This window comes from Magnolia sinica, chromosome 17 (genome assembly GCF_029962835.1).
Source record: "Magnolia sinica isolate HGM2019 chromosome 17, MsV1, whole genome shotgun sequence".
NCBI lineage: Eukaryota > Viridiplantae > Streptophyta > Magnoliopsida > Magnoliales > Magnoliaceae > Magnolia > Magnolia sinica.
In genome coordinates, this window is record NC_080589.1 from 29787946 (window position 1) to 29801237 (window position 13292).

Here is a 13292-nt window from a genome sequence, read left to right on the forward strand (position 1 = left end):
TCATGTCACGTAATTCATCTGATCTGTGTATTGTGCTATCTTGAGGTGTTCACATAAGTCCATAGTAGCGTTAGACATGCTAACAAATCTCCATAGTATGGGATGTGGGGCAAGCCGGGTTTTTTTATGAATTATATTCCACATTATGATGATCACTACGTATTATAGACCGCACACACTTTGTTTGGAATGCATTCATATATATATTGGTTGCGCATACTGATACCACTTATAGTGGAGTACGAGACGTATCAGAACCCTCACATTATTCTTTTGGATCTCTTAAATTATTGTTAATCTTAAAGGATAACTATCATTATGAGTAGGGCATTGACCCTCTCCAACCAAACAGATGTTGCAAGTGAATTACAAGCTGATGATACGGATGACAATCATTCTGTGGAGGATATGTTTGAATAAAGAAGAAAAATAGCACTACGATTTATTTTTATTTTATTTTTCCGTTGCATACTTTAAGATAATGTAATAAGCTCTCATTCAGAGGGCATTAGATAGTTAATTTTATGCCTTAAAGGAATAAGAAGTACAGTTAATTTTATTCTTGTGATTGGGTATCCCCATGAATTCAATCTAAATGGAAAAAAAAGGTGCAATTTAAAGCATTAAATTATTACATTATTAACACCTGGAATTCGCAGCCACAAGTATGTACTCAAGCCGTGAAATTTCGGGGTGTTACAACTTACTAGTTGGATTGAGCCCCTTTTGTAAAGCCTTCTTGGGTTGCTTGATCTCCGCTCTCCCATGCTTCAATCAGCTCCCCGATACTCCCCCGATCATGATGTCACTGTTATGCTAAGGCTTTAGCTCCAAGATCAATCACCTTTCATTTGATGTACATTTAAGGTGACCAAGGTGATTGGAGGTTGGTTGAATCTCTTACAACTAGTGGGAAGTTGTTTTTCCTAGGGATTCAACTATATGGGTATCCTAGAATATTTGGACAATGGTTTACGAAGATTTCTTAAGTCCAATCTATATGAAATTGAATGGTTCAAGCACATCTTCAATGTTGAGGTTGGAATCCTCATTAGAGTTGTAAACTCAAGGAAAATGACTTAAAACATCATGGTATAGAGGCTTAGGATGAGGGATATGAACATAGAATCTCATAAGCTTCTATTACACCAAAAATCCATCAAAATGCCCAAGAAACGAATGCCTTTTATAAAAATTCGAGCTCCAATGGTAAAAAATTGGGCAGAAAACGGCTTTATCGATGTTATCAAAGGTCCTTTGATGTCATCAAAGGTTTCCTCGATGCCATCGAACAATCTAGATAAAATATGAGTTTTCTTGTTGAACAGTTCTGGACCATTTTCTATGTCATCAAAAAGGCTTCGATGCCACTGAGAAAGTAAGAGAAAAAGATTCAATTTTTTGCTAGACAATTATGACTTTCAATCGATGTCATTGAGGAGTCATCAATGTCATCGAATCTTAAGTGTCGATGTCATCGAAGGTACCTCGATGCCATCGAGAAAATTAGAGAAAATAATGTTGGTTGCTGGACATTTCTGACTCTCGATTGATGGGTCATTGAAGGCAGTTCGATGGCAGTTCAATGCCATCAAACATCAATCGAAAACTGTTTTTTTTTATCATGTTTTTCTTAGTCTCATAAGGTTAAGGGATGATCGATTAGGTATTCCTATTAGGTCAAGATCATCTAAAGGTATATGAGTTGTTTTGGGTCAAGGGTTAGGGTCACTAAGGCAGCTGTTTTACATGTTCTTTACTCCTTGATGTTATGTCTTCACTTGTGTCTTCAGTCTTCACTTTCTAAAGGCTCAACCTACTACTTGACACGACTCACATGATTGACAAATAGAGTGCAAGAATCAGTGCCTTAATAATCTCCCCCTTTGTAAATTATGGTCCATACCAATGACATACCAAAACAACTCAAAATATTACATGTCAAGTATAAATGATTTATAACTCAATAACTAAGACATATAACACTTGTAATGCTTCCCCATAATTACTTCCCCGATCAAACATGCAATAACAACAAACAAACCCTATACAAGAGAATGCATTTTTTTGTGGGACTTGATCTTTCTCCCCATTTTTTCAGTATTTGACAAAGAGTTAGTTCCAATAGATATGTCAATAAAGATCATATATGAAACAACTCTACAAGTAATAGAGTTAGTTCCAATAGATATGTCAAAAGACAACAGCTAAAATTCTGCAGTGCAGCTTCTACTGGCCCACTTTGTTGAAAGACAAATAAGTTTTATAAGGCTTGTGAGCGTTGTCAAAAATTGAGAGGATTGTCTCATCGAAATATGATGCCTTTGAACCCCATTCTCACCATTGAAACATTTGATTGCTGAGGCATTGATTTTATGGGACTGTTCCCCCAATCTTTCAAAAATACATATAGATTGCTTGCAGTCGATTATGTTACCAAATGGATCGAAGCAATCTCGTGCCGAAATAATAACCATCACACGGTCATTACATTCCTTAAAGAGAACATCATTTCTCAGTACGAAATTCCTCGAGTCATTATCAGTGATGGAGGCTCACATTTTTATAACAAGGCAATCGAGAATTTAATGAAGAAATATGGCATTTCCCACAAAGTGAGTACTACATATCACCCACAGACAAGCGGACAAGCTGATATCTCTAATAGGGAGATCAATTATTTTTGGAGAAAACGGTGAATCCTGATCGTAAGGATTAGTCAATTTAATTGACTGATACTTTATGGGCACACCATACTGCATACAAGACCCTTACTAAAATGTCTCCATTTAGAATTGTCTATGGGAAAGCTTGCTACTTGCCTGTGGAGTTGGAACATAAGGCTTACTGGGTAATCAAACATTTCAATTTCAATTTGGACAACACGAGCTCGCTGTGCAAACTACAACTGAATGAACTCGAAGAGATTTGAAACGATTCTTACGAGATTTCCAGAATTTACAAGGACAAGATGAATAAGTTCCATGATCGGAACATTCTTCGGAAATCATTCATGCTAAATAAAAAAAATCCTTCTGTACAATTCTCGACTACATTTATTTCCATGAAAATTGAGATCTTGATGGACCAGCCCTTTCATTGTTAAAATGATATATCTTCATGGGGCTATCTAGATTAAAAATTCGATGAATGGTAACATATTCAAAGTAAACGGTCAAAGACTCAAACCATTAAAGGAACATTTTGATTCAGAGGTGACATCCATCCCTCTGATTGATCCTGTGTACTAGGATTGATATCCTAGTCTGATGGAGGTATAATTAGGTTTACTGCTTTCTTAGGATTTAGGATTAGGATAGTTTGCTTTTGTTTAGTTTCATGCTAACCACTTTATCTATTACAGAATTCAAATTGCATCAATTACCTTCTTCGAGTAATATCCTTCCTACTCACTCCTCTTTATTTTTGTTGTCTCATGTTGAGTTGATTGCTTATATCTTCTACATTGAGGACAATGAAAATTTCAGGTTGCGAGTGAGATTAGATAGAACTAATCTGCATTTTTTTAAAAAAGTTTTTCAGAAAATTTTAAAATTTTCAAAAATTCTTTTGGAAAGTGGATTTTTGTGTGATTTGAAGGCATGTGAGTTGTGTGATAAGATATGGAATATAACTTTGGAAATCTAGAATCTACTTAGCTAGTAGACTCTTGCAACTAAATTCTCCTAATTAGTTGATTAATAGAAAATCTTAAACATCAATTAAGTCTACCTCACAATTTACACCTAATTTATAATTTATGAGGTTGTTTACTTGCTAGAGTTAATATGTTGATTACTTAAAAGTGATTAAGAACCAAGTCTGGAGATCATTTTCTACCTAAAAGATTAAAAAGAAGAAACTAAACTAGCTAAAAAAAAACACTGAGATCAATTTGGCTACCTACTATAATTGATGAAAAGAAGAAATAAAGAATGAAATTGGGTAAAAGCCACTGATGCAAAATCAAAAGCTAGAAAATAAGTTAAATAGGGAGACAAGTTCGGAATTTGTACTTGCATTGAGCTATCACTTTAAGGGATGAACATGGCTAATATTATGAAAGCAACTTAACTTCATGAAAATTTTAAAATTAGAGATCACTAAACACTCTGGGATCTTGATGTTTGAAGTTTTTTTTATTGTTTAGGGAATGTATGAGAAGCTTAGTTCAATTGTTTGCTAAGGATATTAGGATTTAGATTACCTTTGTTGTATCATCATGCCTTTCAACATCACTCATATGTATAGAGATTGCACAGAATATTGCTGGCCAAAAGAAGGTTGGAATTTGAAATTTTGAGATTATGATTTCACATGTTTTGCTCGGGACAAGCAAAATGTTGGTTTGGGAGTGTGTTGAGTTGAAATATTGCATACTTCCCCCTGTTGTAACTTGGTTTTGTGAGAATTTATGTGCTTAAGCGAACTTATTACGTGTATTCTCTATTGCGAGATGATTCCAAGAGCTTATGATGAAATGGTTACTAAAAGCATGTAATTTAGTGCTCAAGAATTACTAAAGTAAGGATGGATTGTTGGTGGCTAAGAATGAAGATTTCAAGAGTCCAAAATCCAAGAAAACCAAGTGAAGAAAAAAGGAAATTGAGTTTGCAAAAGTGCAGAATTCAGAGTTGTTGAACTTACATGTTCGATGACATTGAACACACTTCAATGACATCGAAGTAAGTGTTCGACGACATTGAAGGATGCTCGATCACATCGAAGACTTAGAGAAATTTAAGTTTGGTTGATGGACATACAGGTGCAATTCTCGATCCCATCAAAGCCCCTTCGATTACACTGAAGACCAGTTTAATGACATCGAAGCCAGTTCGATGACATTGAGATTTTTAGGAATTTCAAGTTCAACTTATTGGATAGTTCTTAGCAATTCACGATGACATCGAAGACCCCTTCGATGACATTGAAGGTCAGTCGATTACATCAAAGGTGTACACAGTGTGAAAAGGAGCATAATTTCCAAGTTCGAATCTAACACAACTTCGATCCTTCGATGACATTGAAGACTCATCGAAGGTGCGCAGCGCGTAAATTTGAGGCAGTTTGCAAAGTCAGTCGAGTAAAGCCTATTTATAGTGGTTTTCTAAGTTCTCCTAAGAACAAATTAGGTTTAGAAGACTGGTGCAAGGAGTAGTGGAGGCTTCTTCTTCTCAAATCTTATTCTTATAGTTGGTAATTCATGTTTTTAGTTCAATCATGTCTAGGATTGGCTAATCTCTTAGCTAAAGCTCAGAGGTGAAGCTTGTAGTTTATTTTGCTGTTATTCATACTTTGATTCACATTTTATGAACTTCATGTTGGATATTTCATAGTTCTTAATTCAAAAAAGATGTATTTTTTGAATTACTTTGGTCTATCGTCGACTCCAGGCACGGTGGATGCTTAGGAACTCGATGAATACTTTCTTCTCTATTTATAATTATTTGATCTGTAGAAATCATTGATCTACCATTGACTCCGAGCATGGTAGATGCTTTGATCTCTCTACAATTAATTTAATAAGATCGTTAATTATGAATTGTTGCTATGAATGTCCAAATTTATATTGGCATTATTTTATAGTGTTTTAATTGCTGAATCATCCAACTGGATAGATTAGGACTTGGATTCCAGCTGAAGAATTGAGTGGATCAAGTAAGGATGCATTAAGATAACTACAAGTGAATCCTTAGGGCTCTAGTTCCAATATTTAGATAGTTTTACTTCACAACATCATTCCTCTTGAATTCCAAATTTTATTTAGTTACTAGTTCTAGTTCTAAGATAGTTTAGAAAATCACACACATTCAGTCCTTGTGGGTATGACCTCGGTCTCACCGAGATTATTACTACATCGTAACCCTACACTTGGGGTACAAGCGAACAAAATATAATCTCAAACACAAGCATGTATATTGGTTCAGTTTTCCTACTCCACTCCCGGCAGACGCACTCAACCCATGAGTGTATCGGATTTCACTATCAGAGGTTTTTAATTAGGTTCACCTCTAACTTTACAATATACACAACGATCGACTCCTATAACAGACACTATGTGGTTTTCTATAGGCTCGCCACAAACATCAGTCCTACACAAAAACCTACTAGCATATACTCTTGTTGCAGGCTCCCGTAAGAGAGTTGAGTTGGTTTCCTATAGGCTAACCAACAACCTCGGTCCTAATATAAGGACCTACATTTACTCTTGTCGAAGGCTCCTACAGAGACTAACACATACACACCCGTGTTTGATGAATTCAGCCTTACACAAGATCCTAAGCTTTTCACAAGAACCTATTTGAGTTTAGGTCATAAACTCTTACCATTAATCCTACACAAAGAAAGAGAGTATGTACTCACCAATTGACACTTACTTGTCAAATTGAGCCCCTTTGATTTACCATTCTTGAGTCACTTCTTTAGAACTCTCCCATGCTTGAATTTGCTCCTTTATTGCTCCCCCGACCATGATGTTAATGTGGTGGCAATGCTTCAGCTCAAAGGGCAAACACCTTACATGCGATACTTCGATGTTGTGACCAAGGTGATGGGAGGTAGGGTGAATCTCCTACAACTAATGGAAATTTATAAAGCCTAGGTGATCCATCTAGAAGAGTCTTCTAGAGAATTTAGACAAGGATATATCTACAGAAGTTGGGTCTAAACTCTAAAAAATGGTGAAGATTGAGTTTATCTTCAACATTGAGTTTGGAATCCTCATTAGAGCGGTAAAGCTCAAATCTCATGAAATATGAGACTTAAGATGTGGGATATGATTGGGGATTCACCTAAATTTCAATTGCACTGAAAACCTTCTAAAATGCCTAATGACCGAATCTCCTTTATAAATAAATCGAGTTCCAACGGTTATAAAACAAGCAGAAACAGCTAGTCTTCGGTCGCACCAAATATAGGTTCTTAGACTGAAAAGCCATTGGACAAACATGAGCACTTTCGGTCACACCGAAGGTGGCTTCAGTTACATCGAAAGTAGTCTTCAGTGAGATTGAACGTGGCACTCAATTATAGGCAAATTACCCGAAATCCTACCCCAACCCAATGTCTTATTTTATTCATTTTTAGTTGGATCGCAGGTTGTTGAAATTGTGCAGTTTCTCTTATAATAGAGGACCTCTAAAGCCAATATTAGGATGGCCGATTTAGGCCCCTATGTCATAAGGGATGATCAATAAAATTTTTACTTATTAGGTTTGAGATCATATAAAAGTTTAGGTTATTTTAGGTAAAGGGTTAGGGTCATCAAGGCACCTCATTTATCTATTATTTTCTCCTTAATGCTCCACCTTCACTTGTGTCTTCGGTTTTCACCTTCTAAGGGCTCAACCGACTACATGACATAAGGGCTCACGTGACTGACAAATAAGGTACATAAATTAGTGTACTAACAATAATCACATGTGAGAGAAAGTCAACTCTCTCCTTATTTCTCCTTACCACCTCATGTGCATGACCTCATCAAACCATACCTCCCATGCTGATTAAACCCAAGGGTTGACAACGCCAAGTGCAGCGCTGCGATATAGAAAAAACTCCATGAGACCGAGGTCAAATCCACAAGAATGTGGAACAAGGCCTAGAACTAGTCTAACAATAAAGGTTTGTCTAGGTTTTTAATCCAGTGATTATGTAAGAGGGTTATAAAACATTAAAGATAAATAATAATAATAATAATAATAATAAGGATCCAGGAATTCACTTATAACAATCACAATATTTAATTTATTAATTCAATGTATATCTCAATTGGAATTGAAGTCCTCTCCTATCCAATCGAAAGATAATTATGTTAAATCAATCATTAACATTAATAAGATATGATTTCAATTGAACGATTCTCTCATAAAGCACTTGAATCTCAATCGCAGGGAATCAAAATCATCTATAGAACCCTTAGGCAACAATAAATCAATTATGTAGATTAAATCCTTCTCTAATTCCAGCTAAACAATTGTTAAATCAAACATTCATTATACCAGAGGTGACAATAAATCCAGAAATAAACAACTCAAAGACTTTAAAGTAAATTCAAACTAAATCAATCTAATATCATCATTCAATCTAATATTATTGAAACAAATAAATTAAATATTATAATTGAACTACAAGCTTCATCCCTTAGCCTTAGCTAAGGGATTAACTTAGCATGGGTAACATTTTAGAAGAGAAACTAAAAGAAAAACTGAAAAGACAAACTAAATTTGAGGGGAAGAAGAAGAAGGACGGCTCCGTAGAAGCTCCGCCACCCCTAGGTCTTTATCCCAAGCCCTAATTCATACATAGGAAAGCCTAAAACACTCCTTTAAATAGGAAAAATTAGCACCGACTTGGAACCGACTTCAAATTTGTGCACTTTTATTACACTTCGATCGCACGAAATTAGTCTCTCGGTTGCAATGATATTTCTTTAATATCCATCTGAAGTCTTTATCTTCTTTAGGTTACACAAAACCCTCCTTTGATAGCATCGAATATGGCTTCAGTAGAACCTAAGTATGGAGCTGAATGAACTTTGAAAATCACATTTTCTTGCTGGATTGTTCTATGCACATTTGGTCAGACCGAACCAACCTCGGGTGGGACTGAATAGTCTGTTAATCGACTTTTTGATTTTTTTATTTTTTTTTTTATCTTTTGCCTTTGGTTTTCTTGGATCTTTGGCATGTAAAATCTATATTAATGACTTCTAAATATCTAATTCTTCATTATCTTCTTTTGAGCTTTAAATCCATCATTTCAAGCACATTTTATCATTATGTTCAAAATCATCTCGCGTGTAGAAAACATATATAATTATATCAAATTAACACTTAAACACTAGAAAGCTAATGTAATTGAGAGGATAAATATTTAGGCATTATCATATGCCCCTCTTATTCAAGTATCAAGACTTAATCATGGATTAACTACCTTAATCTGAATATGGTTAAATTTCTAACCTAACCCCAACCTTGCTCTCCTACCCTAGTTAACTCTCTACAAATCTCCCCTCCCTTAGCCATTTTTAACATTTTCACTCTTAGTAAGAGAGAGAAAGTGTGTTGTGGAGTGATCTTGGTGGGCCACCCTTCCATCTCAACCGTTGATTAAAGTGAGTACACCCCCCCTCACTCCCCTTTCTCTTTGTTTTCTTTAATTTCTTTCCTTTGTGGTATGGGTGTAAGATAGACAAGAAAAGGGTGGACCCCTTGATGGAGATGATGGGCCATCCAAATCATCCAATGGCAGGGATGTTTAAGGAAACACAAAAATCAACTTGATCCAAATTGGGTAGTCATCTTTGACTCCCTCATGGCATTTCCCTGATACTGGGTGACATTCTAATCCCCACATAGAAATTGGGTCCACTCCTCCCTTTGGGCCTCAGAAGATAGGTGAGACACAGGAGGGACGTGAGTAGAAGGAGGGACCTAGATGAGCCTACTAATATGGGCCATTATCATATGGGTGACCTCCCCATTATATTCCATGTCGAAGCAAGGGGCTTAGCACGCGGCTCACGACATCGAGAGAAAAATAAATGAATTGTGTTCTCATGGATGGGGTCCCCAAATGATTGAATGGGCTCCCATCCAACTTGAATAAGGAGTTCCAATACTTGGAACCCTTGAAGGCACTCGACCAACACCCTACACTCACAGACAATAGGGCGAGAGGTAAACTTTACCAATGTGGTTTGGAGATCCTCTATTTCTTCGTCAAATAGAGAATCAATGGAGGAGGAATAAGAAGCAGAGGACTCTAAGATAGATGGTTTACGATCCGGGCCAAGACCACGACCATAGTGAGCGACAGACTTGGTGCGGGTGGAAGATGGTGGGTCGGCATCATGTCGAGCCTTGGTATGACGCTCCTCTTGAGTTGATGTGCGGTTACGATGCATTTCAGAAGATTTAGAAGAAAGGGAAACAGAAAAGGCAAGGACTATGAAGAATCATGAATTTGGGAAGAAATCTGAAGGGAGTCTAGGGAGAAATCGGGCATTTGGAGGAGAAACAAGGAAAGGGAAGGTCAAACCGACACTCGCTGGAGAGAAAAAGAAGGAAGGGAAACAAGAATGGTTTTAGGGTTTTTAACCTAAGTTCCGCGCTATCGGTTGGACCGACATAACATTGTTTTACTTTATTGTTTTCCCTACTCAGTCGGTCGAACTGATAAGTGTGTTGGTCGAACTGATAGAGCCATAAAACTGCCCTATCCTCTTTTAAACAGAAGGAGATCAGCCTAAAGTGTGCATACAGGGGTTTCCTAACTTAAGGATGATGTAAATCATTTATACATAAATTTTTTTGGGTTAGGAGGGCTATGATTCGATGACTTAAAGTGGGCGCTTTGCTTCCCACAATCCCAAGTTTTTACGTTGGATCAACTATTCCAAAACTTCTAAGGAAGCCTAAGAAGCGATGACTGGTGAGTGTTAAATATTGCATATTTTCCCCTGTTTATATCTTGGTTTTATGAACATGATAATGCTTAACAGGTATATTTTATGCATGTTTTTCTTGCAAGATGAATCTGAAGCTTGGAATGAAAAGAGTGTTAAAAGCATGGAATTAACGCTTGAAGATCACAAAAGCAAGGGATGGATCTTAGGAGACCACATTGAAGATCTCAAGTCCCCAAGATTCAAGGAAACCAAGTAAAGAAGGAAGAAAGTCGACGGATCAAAGTGTAATAATCTAGAAATCTGAAGCTTCACTGTCGATAACAGCGAACACCCTTCGATGGCATCGAAGTAAATGTTCGATGGCATCGAGACCTGATCGATTGCATCGGAACTTACATAAAAATCAAGTTTGGTTGTTTGAATAATTGGGTACATTTCTTGATGGCATTGACCACATGTTCAATTAATCGAAACTCAGATCGATGGCATCGAAGACTATCCGATGGGATCAAGATTTTTGAAGAATATTGGAGCAACTCGCTAGAACATTCTGAACACCTTTCCGATGGCTCAAAGACATGTTCAATGGCATCGAAGATCTGTTCGATGGCATCAAAGGGACGCTCGATGACATTGAGAACTTACGTAATGTGAAAGGGCGCAACTTTCAAATCTGATTTAAACTAGGATTCTTCCTTCAATGGCATCAAAAGTGTTCTACAGAGTGTGTAAATTTGAGGCGATTTTCAAAGTCGGCCGAACAAACCCTATATATTTGGGTTCTACAAGGAGTTCTAAACATGAATTAGGGTTCAAGGAGTAGAGCAAAAGGATGGAGTAGCCTCCTAAGTGTTTTTCTTCTTCTTCAATTTATTTTTCATGTTTTGTTTCAGAGATTTGGTTTTAATCATGTCTATGGTTAACTAAACCTCTTAGCTAGGGCTAAGAGGTGAAGCTTGTAGTCTGTTGGGATGTTTATCTTACTTTTATTCATGTTTATGTTGAACCTCATTAGTTTCTAATTTGAATTAACGAATATTTTCAGTTTTCTATGATTTATTGTGACTCAAATTATAATATATGTTGTGATAGCTTTGAATATCTTCTTATCCGTTTTGATATTATTGAGATTGGTAAAATTCACGATTCATCATCATCTCCTGAGCATGGTGGATGGTTGAATTCCCTTCCAATCATCACAATAGTGCTCCATGTGTGAAATATTTCAATGAGAAGTTCAGATTGTGCTTCAACTATTTTATCTTCTAATTGGATAGGATGAGACTTCAATTCCACTTGTGTTTTGTTGAATCGAGTAGGGTAGCATCTTAATAGCTACAAGTGGATCCTTGGTGCTCTAGTTCCTCTTTTAATTGATAAGTCTTTCACAATTATTCTCAACTATTCCAGATTTTAATTTTAGTTCTGATTCTAGTTCTAATTTTACTTATTTTCAGAATACGTACAAGTATAGTCCATGTGGATTTAACCTAGGTCTCACCGAGTTATTATTACATCACAAACCTGCACTTGGGGTTGTGAACAAGTTTTTGGCGCCGTTGCTAGGGACTTCGGATATGTTTTTCTGAGATTAATTAGTATTGAAATTAGTTTAGGATTAGGGTTAAGTTTTTGCTATGTCCTTTAGGTTAGGATTTCTTTGAATTTATTCTTAGGAACTAATTTTGTTTTCTGTTTTGTAGGATCCTAACATAGAAACTCCAATCCGATAACATCTTTCCAACTCTCTTATTTTCACACTTCTTATTTGTTGTAGTTTTCAATTTTTAGATCTTAGGTTAGATTCTGAACTTGAGGGCTATGAGTGTTTAATGTCCAAGTAGGTTCATGATAACACTCTCCGTCTCTTGAGTGAATGAGGATTAGTTAAAAGGTTGGCTATTCATCATCGGATTAGACACCACCTAAGATCCTCTAAGTTAATAGAAGTGATGGTTGTACATCAACCTCAACACCCAATTGAGGAAGTCCAGGATGAGAAAAAGGTGCATCTTACACCCTCGCCTCATACTATACGAGATTATTTACAATCGGCAGGGGTGAGTACACCTTCCTACATGATATTCCCATTGAATGCAGGAACCGTGGATGTTAAACCGGGAGTAATTCAACTCCTTCCTAAGTTTCATGGAGTAGAATATAAGAGTCCATACTTATACATAAAAGAGTTTGATGAGATAATAGCCACATTGCACTTTCCAAACGTGTCCAAGGATACAATAAGACTGAAGTTGTTCCCTTTCTCCTTGAAAGAAAAGCTAAGTCGTGGCTACATTCCTTAAGACCACGGTCCATTGGCACCTGGGTTGAGATGACAAGAGAGTTCCTTAAAAAGTTATTCTCATATCATAAAATGAATACCTTAAGGAAGACAATCATGAATTTTGTGCAAAAAGAAGGTGAAACCTTCTTCCAATGTTAGGAGTGATATAAGGTTCTCATAAATTCATGTCCACAACATGGCTACGAAACATGGCAGGTAACAGGCTTTTTCTATGATGGATTGACCTCACCCATGCACCAATTTGTGGAGATGATGTGTAATGGAAAATTCATGAACAAAAAAGCTGATGATGTGTGAGATTATTTTGATAAACTTGCTGAAAACGCACAATCATAGGACACCTCCCCAAGGCCTACCACTTCTAAGCCTTCTCAACCAAAAGAGAAAGGAGAAATCTATATTTTGAAGGAAGAAGATAACATAAATGCAAGAGTGGCTGATCTCACAAGGAAAGTCGAGGCCATAGAACTTAAGAAGGCAGAACCTATCAAACCTGATAAGGCTGTGAAATTTGTTTGTGGTATGTTTACTTGTAACATACATACAACTGAAAATTGTCCTAATATTCCTACTTTTCAA

The 13292-nt window shown here is 36.6% G+C and overlaps 1 non-coding gene across 1 annotated transcript; it reads right to left on the minus strand.

Annotated features, from left to right (window-relative positions):
* Window positions 1-12787: 12787 nt before the first annotated feature.
* On the minus strand, window positions 12788-12895 carry LOC131232106 (small nucleolar RNA R71). The gene has a single exon (XR_009164709.1). It is a non-coding gene; the product is annotated as a small nucleolar RNA R71 (small nucleolar RNA).
* Window positions 12896-13292: the final 397 nt, after the last annotated feature.